This window comes from Sorghum bicolor, chromosome 3, assembly GCF_000003195.3.
Source record: "Sorghum bicolor cultivar BTx623 chromosome 3, Sorghum_bicolor_NCBIv3, whole genome shotgun sequence".
NCBI classification, from domain to species: domain Eukaryota; kingdom Viridiplantae; phylum Streptophyta; class Magnoliopsida; order Poales; family Poaceae; genus Sorghum; species Sorghum bicolor.
In genome coordinates, this window is record NC_012872.2 from 47,449,767 (window position 1) to 47,460,922 (window position 11,156).

Consider the following 11,156-nt stretch of genomic DNA (forward strand, 5'->3'; position numbering starts at 1 on the left):
AGAGATTAAACTAATGTAGCCTTACAAATATGATCTAAACCGATAAAGTTCGCTTCAAGCTTAACACGAGTTCGGATGATGTAGACGTGATAAATTAAACATGAACCATGACAATACTCACAAGCAAACCGAAGGTCGAAATCAACTGATGCAGCTCGATTTGTTGAAGGTCTTGTCGAGATATACTCTTACTCCTACTCCTAAGATTGATGGCCGAAGCCAAAAAGGTTTTGTATTAAATTGTATATATTCTTACAAGGATCGGGTCTCTGATATTTATAACCCGAAAACCTAATCATGTGTCTTATTATTACACGACTACTCAAAAAAGGTAACTTGGAATTCAATTCATCCTCGTAATGGAACCCGGCACGTCTTCCCTTGCGTCCACCTTGACTCGACACGTTCCGATCGACTATCTTCATCCAATCTTCTATTTAGTCGATCCATTGTCCAGCCACTCCTTCCTTCCACGAGGTGGACCCACAAATAAATCCTGTCTTGCCAAAATTTGAGATTAATACATGCTCCCCAATTTTGGAATAAAATTGATTTTATTCCAAAATTACCAATTATCTGATCCCAATCAAAACCAACGCGGACACATTGATGACTCCGTTTACTCCTCCATCGGTCTTAAAAGCTAGGGTTTCCCTCCAAAGTGATTCTAGACGAAAATTCAAAACCCACACAACCTGCAAAATCTCAGCACGATTCAACACCATCCAATCAAGCTTCAACACGGTGATTTCTTCAACTCGATGGCGTCAATCGACAATATTCCTGAGGTAATTTTCCTTCTTTCGCTCTTTCTGATTCCTCTTGTTCCTTCAATATCTTCTCATTTTTCTTCTACCTTCAAAATCTTCAAAACCAGATCTTCATCCCTCTTGAGAACAATCTGCATAAGATTTTCTTAGGCCCTATGGGTAATCCAGATCCAAGCAGAGCAATCATCGCCGAGACCAACAAAACCAGATCTTCATCCCTCTTGCATAAGGAATTGGCCATCCATCATCCCAGGTTAGAGGGACTGCTTGATCAAGGTATTAGCCAAGAAAAGAACAGATTGGGAAGTTCGCAATTTAGATTAGTGTATCTCCTTATCTCTTTCTGACATCAAGAAGAACGAGTCCATGCTCAAAGGTGCCTGTTTTTTCTGGTCCAACACATATAATACTTTCTTCTTCAGACAATACTCACAAGCAAACCAAAGGTCGAAATCAACCGATGCAGCTCGATTTGTCGAAGGTCGTGTTAAGATCTACTCTTAGTCCTACTCCTAAGGTTGAGGGCCGGAGCCGAAAAGGTTTTGTATTGGATTGTGTATATTCTTACAAGGACTGGGTCTCTGATATTTATAACCCGAGAACCTAATCATGTGTCCTATTATTACACGACTACTCAAGGTAACTCAGACTCAAATTCTTCCACGTAATGGAACCCGACATATCTTCCCTTGCGTCCACCTTGAATTGAGACGTTCCGAACGACTATCTTCATCGAATTTTCTATTTCGTCGATCCATTGTCCAACCACTCCTTCCTTCCATGGGGTGGACCCACAGGCAAATCCTGTCTTGCCAAAATTTGGGATTAACAGTAGCAACAACAAGATAGCATATAATTTGATAATCACATAACCAATGTAAGTATAATTAACTCAAAGCATAAACAATAAGTAAATGAACATATTAATATAATAAGCATCATCATTTTTGATCTAGATGTCCCAAGGCCGCTTGTGTCCATGAGCATGGCTAGTATACCAGTTTATTAAACACACTACAGAAGTTGTACATCTTTACTCATGAGTTATGATTTACCCTTTTGTCTGAGGTAGCTAGTCTCTTAACCCCCTTCCTAAGGAGATCGACAGGGTTAACTATGAAGCCTTTTAAAAGTTCATCTAACAAATTAGTGCTGATAGGTTTCCAATTAGTGAGCGGATGTAGAGCTCTCCTTCCAAATGGTACAATGATACATAGCCTATACACATAGGGACAGAGGCCACACTATACCTGAGTCGGCAAGCCCCTTTGGTGCCCTTTCGAGTAACCTCTAATGAGCTAGAAAAAGGTCTTCATACTGAGCTAAAGCTAGAGTCATATAGCCCTTATGGTTGTACTGTCAATCCCGAGTGAGCACGTATAGACAAGATTTCATATAGTCATAAGTCATCTTTTAGCATTCATTGCATAGTCATTATTCATCTTACAAAGATCATGGATTAAAACAAGCACTGACAAATACTATCCCAATGCATATCCAAAAGGTATCAAGGAATTTAAGATATGAAACATCTATGATTTCACTAAGATTGTCAAGGTGGACACATGCATATGATATATGTAGTATTTGTTAGCGCGAAAAATGGTCTTCACGTAAACAAACTCAAAGGCTCTTAGAGAACATTTAGAAGCTTAGAGTTTCTGATCTCTTGAGCCTCAACACACGAGCCAAGCTTGGTGATTTAGATCTGCAGCGTGCCTATCAAATTGACCTGTAATTGATAAGGAGAAACGCAAATATCAAACTATGGAACCTGCTGGTTGCTGCCAGACAGTTCCAAAATATATGGCTTAAAATAGCCATTGATCAGAGGAAAAAATGACTAAAAAGTCAACTCCTAACAATACTTCAATAATGATAGAATAATTATGATACTCGTTATTCATTAATTCATTCAATTAAATTGCTCTCTAAAGCAGGTTATGTAATCATATTATGAGCAAAAGGTGACTGGATCCACTAATTAGCCAATACGATGTTTATGTGAGAGAAATAGCTTACACATGTTTATTCTCTTATTTACTAAATAAACGATAACCTATAAAGACTGGTCTAAAGGCCTGTGGTCTTAACAAGTTATTTTTATAAGCACATTAAATTCATATTCACCTGGTCTAAAAGCCAGCGGGTTTCAATAAATTCAACACATATTACTAGTTTATTTAATATCTTAATTGAATCCACACGCACGCACTACTTGTGGAAGCATAGCTGGATCAACTATTTAGCGGATATAGGGTCCATAAAGCACTACCAAGATCTATCTACTTTATCATAATCAAATTTGGACCTATTTAAGCTTAACTTAACGCACTTGACAATGGGGTTCAAAAATACAGCCAATAACAAGTATTATCAAGTAAAACTTTATTCTGATTCCAAATTGATTATGATTAAATAGATATCTCAGACGCACAACATGTAACAATCAAGATCGATAGATTATTCAATGCAAGATTGATTGACTATTTTAATAATTAATGTTTGTTAAGTTTTGTTACGACAGAATTGAAGCTTAATCTAACATGTTAGATCTCGATTGGGCAAAATATTGTTGTAATAAATAGATCATTAACTACAAATAATATTGGTAACTGTTGATGCAAAACTGATCTGCAAACACAAAGGGCTAATACCCGATTCAAACGTTAAGGCGTGCCAGCCGATTTGACCTTACAATCGACAAAGGTGGTAACTCGACCACTTTGGTCCCGACAACAGCGATGCGCCCGGATGTCACGGCCAAGAGGTGATCACGCGGAACTTGAGAACACGCCGAGTTTGACTCGACGAATTCCTAAGAACTCGTAATAAAAGGAAAAATATGACGAAGTCGTCGAGAAAGTAGATGCTAGAATATGAGTAAAAACTTATGTTTGATTGATTGATTGATATCTCGATTACAAAGCCCCAGGGTCTACATTTATACCCTGCTCAAAGAGCTACAATCAGACACGACTAGGACTCAAATTCCAAATTAAACGGAACCCGCATACAAAATGAATTCTAATGACTAAGGAAAATATTAAACTACCCCCTCGTAACCGATCGGGACACTGCCACGGATCAATCGGCAACTTCCATGCTTTTCCTCAAAATCATCGGCAGACCACCTGTTACAGCCATCGGCAAACATCGGCACGAACACGTCACCACCTCTGGACTTTGTCACTTTTAGTTGTTTCCTTCATCAGCATCCGCCTCCATCGGCAACTTCTCTGTAGACTAGTTACCGTTGCTTCACCTGCCGATCTATACTTTACTAATCCCAGGTACGTGCCCAAAGATACGTGTCCAAAAATGGTGTCAACACATGCCCCCCAATTTCGGAGTATAAAATCATTAATGCTCCGAAATTCTCTGCAATAATGATGCCTTTCCGCAATTAATTCTCCCAATTTGGTAATCGGCCGTTAAATCCGAACAACCTTGGCCCAATTCTCCTGTAGATTCCTCGAATTCCTCAACCTTCCGAACCGAATCTCTCCACTTTGTGCGCCCATCGGCAATATTACCGTTAGAGAGAACTGCCGATGGACCGACCAGAAGATCTTGTACAGTGAAGTATCTTCAAAATCATGACCGTTTGCTGTCAAATCACCTGCGCAATCCCTTGATTACCGTGCGAATAGTTACCATATCCACCTGAACACCCTCGGATTTCACAGATGCGGCAAAGAGATAAGTCAGATTTGCCCTTGTCTGATTTGTCCTATAAATACTTCCTTCTCCGGTACTCCTCCTCCATCTTATCATTCTATTGCCCAAAATCTACTTTTCTGGCGGCGGCACCACCCAAGGATTCCAAGAACTTCAACGAAGGTTTTCTCCACCAATCCCCCAAGTCTTCGACCTTCTCCCCTGCGAGAAAATGGCCATCAACTTCGTCGTTCCTGAGGTCAGTTTTCCACCCTTCTTTTTCCGCACTCTTGCTATATTCCTATTCATCCGCAATTCCTTTTACTGAATACTCCTTTCTCTTTTTGTTCTTCCTTTTATCCTAAAAAATCCCTAGGATTTGGTCGATAAGATCGTAATTCCTACCGATCAACCTCACCTCCAATGTCTTGGCCCGCTAGGAAACCCAGATCCCACCGATCTGATAAACGCAGAGACAAACAGAATCCCCTTTAGAGCCAAAAACTTCTCCCTAGATCTATGGAAAGATGCCTTCCGTTTCTGGCCCAGTCCTACTAAGGGATGGAAAGACTGGTTCCTGAGAGTTAGCCATTCAAATGAAGTTCAATGGGGTGAACGGAAATTAGACCAGTGCATCCGATTATCCATTGCCGATATGGAGAGGAACGAGTCACTGCTAATAGCTGCCTCGTATTTTTGGTCAGACACGCTCAATGCTTTTGTATTTGGCCATGGCCCTGCTTCACCAACTCTTGCCGATGTACTCATGCTTACCGGCCTAGATATATCCACTGCCGATAACAGTCATTTATTTGACACCAAGCCCAGCTCTAAAGTAGAGACTCGCGTTATCGGCGGTTGGTCCGGATACATTCAGAAATACCGTAAGACAGGACCCGTTGGGGAAAGAGAGCAGGACATCTTTTTGAATATGTGGCTGGATAAGTTTGTATTCTGCGGCCGATCGGCAGGACCAACTTCTGTTTATTTATCGGCAGCAGAAAGATTGGCCAATGGTGGCCGATTCCCCCTTGGCCGATATCTGCTCGGCTCTGTTTATCATCTCCTTCATCAGGTGGCTAGGAAACTTCTGCTAGGCTAACCCATCGGCAACTTGGGGGGACCCAGGTGGTTCATCAATATGTGGCTCAGTGTCCATATGCACAAGCGCCTTGAGTTCGACCTCTTTGCGCAACACTTCCCCAGAGACATAGCCGAGGATTATGAATTGGATGAAGAAGAATCGGCAACTCATTCCCCCTTGAACTTTGGCGAACACCAGATTTCCTCTGACTTTCCACAACTTCAATGATACTCTCAACAAGGACCGTGATGTGATGATGGCAATTATCACCCCGAGGGCCATACCAGTGAACTTCTTTGGCAGTGGGAAAGCTTCCAATCTGACCTATGAGTTTTATAACCCATTGGCACTAGCTCGTCAACTGGCTTTCGGTCAACTGTCAATTGCACTTTGCTATGCCGATGTGGTAAAGCCGAGGGAAACCATCACCAGCAACCTTGAGTGGATCATAATAGCTCAACTTCCACCAAACGCTGATACAGATGTCGATCTATCAGCTTGGATTCTGGCTCTCTTAATTACCCAGGCATACAAGCAGTGGTGGGAGGAGTGGAAGGAGCAGTTGTTCTGCAGATCGGCCCTCATATACCATGGCATGATCGACTCCAAATGCAAAGTCCCCGATGTTGACACCGTTTTTGGACGCGTATCCAGAATCGGTAGAGTGTAGATCGGCAAGATAAGGCAACAGTAACTGGTCTGCAGGGGAGTTGCCGATGAGGAAGATGGCCGATGAAGGGATGGTTGAGTATGGCTAAGTCAAGGAGTGGTGTGTCCTGGTCGATTACGAAGGGATAGTTTTGTGTTTTCCTTAGTTATTTAAATCGTTTTGTATACGGATTCTATTTAATTTGGAATTCGAGTCCTAGTCGTGTCTGATTGTAGCTCTTTGAGTAGGGTATAAATGTAGACCCCAGGGCCTTGTAATAAGAATCTATCAATCAATCAAACACAAGTTATTACTCATATTCCAGCATCTACTTTTTCGACGACTTCGTCATATTTTCCTTTTTCATTATGAGTTCTTAGGAGTCCGTCGACTTAAGCTCGGCGTATTCTCGAGTTCCGCGTGAATACCTCTTGGCCGTGGCATCCGGGTGCATCGCTGTTGTCGGGATCAAAGTATTCGAGTTATCACCTTTGCCGATAGTAAGGTCAAATCGGCTGGCACGCCTTAACGTTTAAATCAGGTATTAGCCCTTTGTGTTTGCAGATCAGCTTTTGCAACAACACATCTTTTGGCACGCTCAGTGGGACAAGATTCAAGATCAAGATCGACATGTCAGCTGTCACAGAACCGACCAAATTATAAGAGTTCAAGTGTAGAAACGATCGACAAGCAATCAAGTTTCCAAACTTGAGCCCATATAATCCCGGTAGTCAATCGAAATCACGAAGGACTTCAAACCAACTCGCAACAAACCAAGATCGTAATAGTTCAATAGAAACACAGCGAATGTTACAAAGTCATACATTGCCGTCGAAGCGGCACCACATCGGAGTATTAAGTTATTACAACACAAGTTCAAAGTAGCGGAAGCAAAATAGTTACACACACTCTTTCCAAATTCAGTTCTTAAGTTCAAGTGACTGCCAGAGTCTATGCCATCCTTCCAAAAGCATCAGATACGAGGTTGTTAGAGAACCGTGCCCAACGGTTAGTCCTCATCCCCAGCGGGATGGAGACAGGTCTTGCAGAAACTGTCATAGAAGATGTCATCTGCAACAGGTGGGAATAAACCCTGAGTACGAGAATGTACTCAGCTAGACTTACCCGTCTAGTAAAACATAAAGACACCAAGGATCATGCAAGGCTAAGATATAAAAGTAGAGCTGGTCGACTCGACATTTTTGCCAAAAGCCTTTATTAAGACTAACACAATGTAAGGGCATCATATTTATTTATCATCAGCCTACCACTAGATTAGCACCTGTGCTACAACACATCACTTGATTATTACAAGCAATAATAACCATATCAAGTTCATCATATGTTCTTCTTGCTATCATCATTATCTTGAACCAAGTTCATTAGTGGATGCTACGTTTGCTGCTGCTCTGTCAAGTTCTCACTGACCGGGAGAGACGGCGATTCGAATCGAATTCCTATCCAGCTGGAGGGTTATTCCTAGCACTCACCCAAGCATCCCCCGTCGGAGAGCCAACGGGTCACCTTTGGTACAACTCAGGAATCACGGCTCCGATCAGCGCCGCACACCCAGGGCTACCTGTTGATGCAAAACTGATCTGCAAACACAAAGGGCTAATACCCGATTCAAACGTTAAGGCGTGCCAGCCGATTTGACCTTACTATCGGCAAAGGTGATAACTCGAATACTTTAGTCTTGACAACAGCGATGCGCCCGGATGTCACGGCTAAGAGGTACTCACGCGGAACTCGAGAACACGCCGAGCTTAAGTCGACGAATTCCTAAGAACTCGTAATAAAAAGAAAAAAGTATGACGAAGTCGTCGAAAAGTAGATGCTGGAATATGAGTAAAAACGTGTGTTTGATTGATTTCTTGATGATCTTATTACAAGGCCCCAGGGTCTATATTTATACCCTGCTCAAAGAGCTACAACCAGACACGATTAGAATTCGAATTCCAAATTATACGGAATCCGTATACAAAACGATGCAAATAATTAAGGAAATAACAAAACTATCCCTCGTGACAAACCGAAACTCCTCCACATAACGACCGGCAGCTCCAGACTCCTCCTTTGCATCATCGGCAGATCCTTTGCCATAGTCATCGGCAGACTTTCTTATCTAGCCATCGGCACCATATTACTGCCTGTCACATTCAACTTCTCCCTCATCGGCAACCATCCTCATCGGCAACCTGCATCGTACTGCCGTCTTATCCTGCCATCCTAGACACGTGCCCAAAAACGGTGTCAACACATGCCCCCCAGTTTCGGAGTATAAAACTATTAATGCTCCGAAATTCTCTGCAGTAATGATGCCTTCTTCCGCAATTAATGCTCCTAATCCGGTAACCGACAACCTCAATCTGGACAACTCTGATCCTAATCCTCCGCAGATTCCTCGAAATCCCCACCTTCCTAAACGGGCATTTTTCTCAGTCGTACATCGGCAACAATACCGTTACAAAAGATCTGCCGATGCTCTGACTAGGATATTCGCAAAAACGGTTACTTCCCCTCTATCCGCCCATCGGCAAGATGACCGTTATAGAATATTGCCGATGGACCGACCAGGAGATCTCGCACAGTAAAATATCTTCAGATAATGACCGCTTCCTGTCAAATCACCTGCACAATCCCTGGATTACCGTGCGAACAGTTACCATATCCACCTGAGTACCCTCGGGTTTCTCGGATGCGGCAAAGAGATAAGTCGGATTTGCCCTTGCCCATCTTGTCCTATAAATAGTTCCTTCTTGGGTACTCCTTCCCCATCACACCATTCTACTACCCAACTTTACTTTTCCAGCGGCGGCGCCATTTACAACCTTCAAGACCTCCGACAAGCACTCCTCTTCATCAACTCCGGTGCCCTCCAACGTCCTCTTCACGACAAGATGGCCATTGGCTTCGTCGTCCCTGAGGTCAGATCTCCATCTCATCTTCTGTATTTTTATTCCTATTCATCTGCGATTCATCTTACTGGATATTTTCTTTTTCCCTTTTCCTTGTATTTTTATTCCCCCAAAATCACTAGGAGTTGTCCAATAAAATTGTCATCTCCACCGATCAACCACACCTTCAATGTCTCGGCCCTCTAGGGGATTCAGATCCAACCAACCTTATCAACGCAGAAACCAATAGGATCCCCTTTAGAGCTGAAAACTTTTCTTTAGATCTGTGGAAAGACACTTTTCGCTCTTGGCCCAGCCCTACCGTAGGGTGGAAAGACTGGTTCTTAAGGGCCAGCAATTCTTATGAAGTCCAGTGGGGCGAAAGGAAGCTAGCCCAATGCATTAGGCTATCTATTGCCGATATGCACAGGAACGAGTCACTGCTGATAGCTGCGTCCTACTTTTGGTCAGACACCCTCAATGCTTTTGTTTTTGGCCACGGCCCTGCTTCTCCTACTCTTGCCGATGTAGCCATGCTCACTGGTCTAGATATATCTTCTGCCGATAGCACCCACTTTTTTGATACTGCCCCCAGTGCCAAAGTGGAGACTCGCGCTATCGGCGGTTGGTCAGGGTACATTCAGAAGTACCGTGGGAGAGGGCCTGTCACCATAAAGGAGCAAACCACCTTTCTGAACATGTGGCTGGACAAGTTTGTATTCTGTGGTCGATCGACAGGACCGACTTCCGTCTATCTATCGGCAGCAGAGAGACTGGCTAACGGTGGCCAATTTCCTCTCGGCCGATACTTGCTTGGCGCTGTTTACCACCTTCTCCATCAGGTAGCCCAGAAACTCCTGCTTGGCCAATCCATCGGCAACTTGGGAGGCCCCTGGTGGTTTATTAATATGTGGCTCAATCTGCACCTGCATAAGCGCCTTGATTTCAACTTGTTCTCACAGCACTTCCCAAGAGATATAGCCGAAAACCATGTGTTGGGTGAAGAGGAATCGGCAACGCGTGCCCCCTTGAACTTTGGCGAAGCCGTCATAGTCCTACCTGGTTCAGGGAATAATTCGGATTAGATTGGCCGATTCTTCGAGACTCTGTATGAGGGTTTGGCCAGAGATGAACGACCATGGTTGGCCTATGATGACCCAGATAGCATGCGCCCTCTGACCTTCAATCCATTTGATGAAGCTCTCGACAGGGACAATGAGGCGATGATGGCAATTGTGACTCCCAGAGCCATTCCAGTGAATTTCTTCGGTAGCACAAAAACTTCTCCCCAGACTTACGAATTTTACAATCCATCGGCATTAGCTCGCCAGTTAGCTTTCGGCCAGTTGCCGATTGCACTTCCTTATGCCGATGTGATAAAACCCAGAGAAACCATCAACAACCTTCTTGAGTGGACTCGAGTAGCTCAACTACCACCAAACGCCGATGTAGATGTAGATCTATCAGAATGGGTTCCGGCTGCTTTTATCACTCAGGCATACAAGTTATGGTGGGCAGAATGGAAAGAGCATCTATTCTGCAGATCGGCACTTTCATACCGTGGCACGATTGACCCCGAATACGAAGTTCCCGATGACACTGTAAGTAACTCAAACCAACGTTTCATTTTCTCACTATTTCTTCCATCGGCAGCTTACCCTTGTATTCCTTTTGCAGGTTGACAATATTCCTCCATTGGTTAGCAGGAGTGGCAAGCCGATCGACTTGTTTCCATCAGGCCCGATTTCCTCAATCGGCTACAATGCTCCCACTCTGGCTTCCATCGTGCATCAGGGTGTGCGCCTCAGGAAAGTTACGACCAGGAGAACCCAGACATCACCAACGGTAGCTGCTCCCACTCTGGCGCGGGCTTTCAAGGCAATTTGTCAAATCTTTATCTTTTACGCTGACTATCTTTATATCAGCTTTATTTATACTTATAAACCCTTGTTCGTTATTGCAGCAAACTAGTGCATCGGCAAAGGTCACACGTCAAGGTGCCGATGCCACCCAGTCCAGCCAGCCAAAGAGGAAGGGTGTCAAGAGCACCAGGGCCGAAACGAAACGCCAAAAAGTGGCAACTCCCCCTCCTCCTC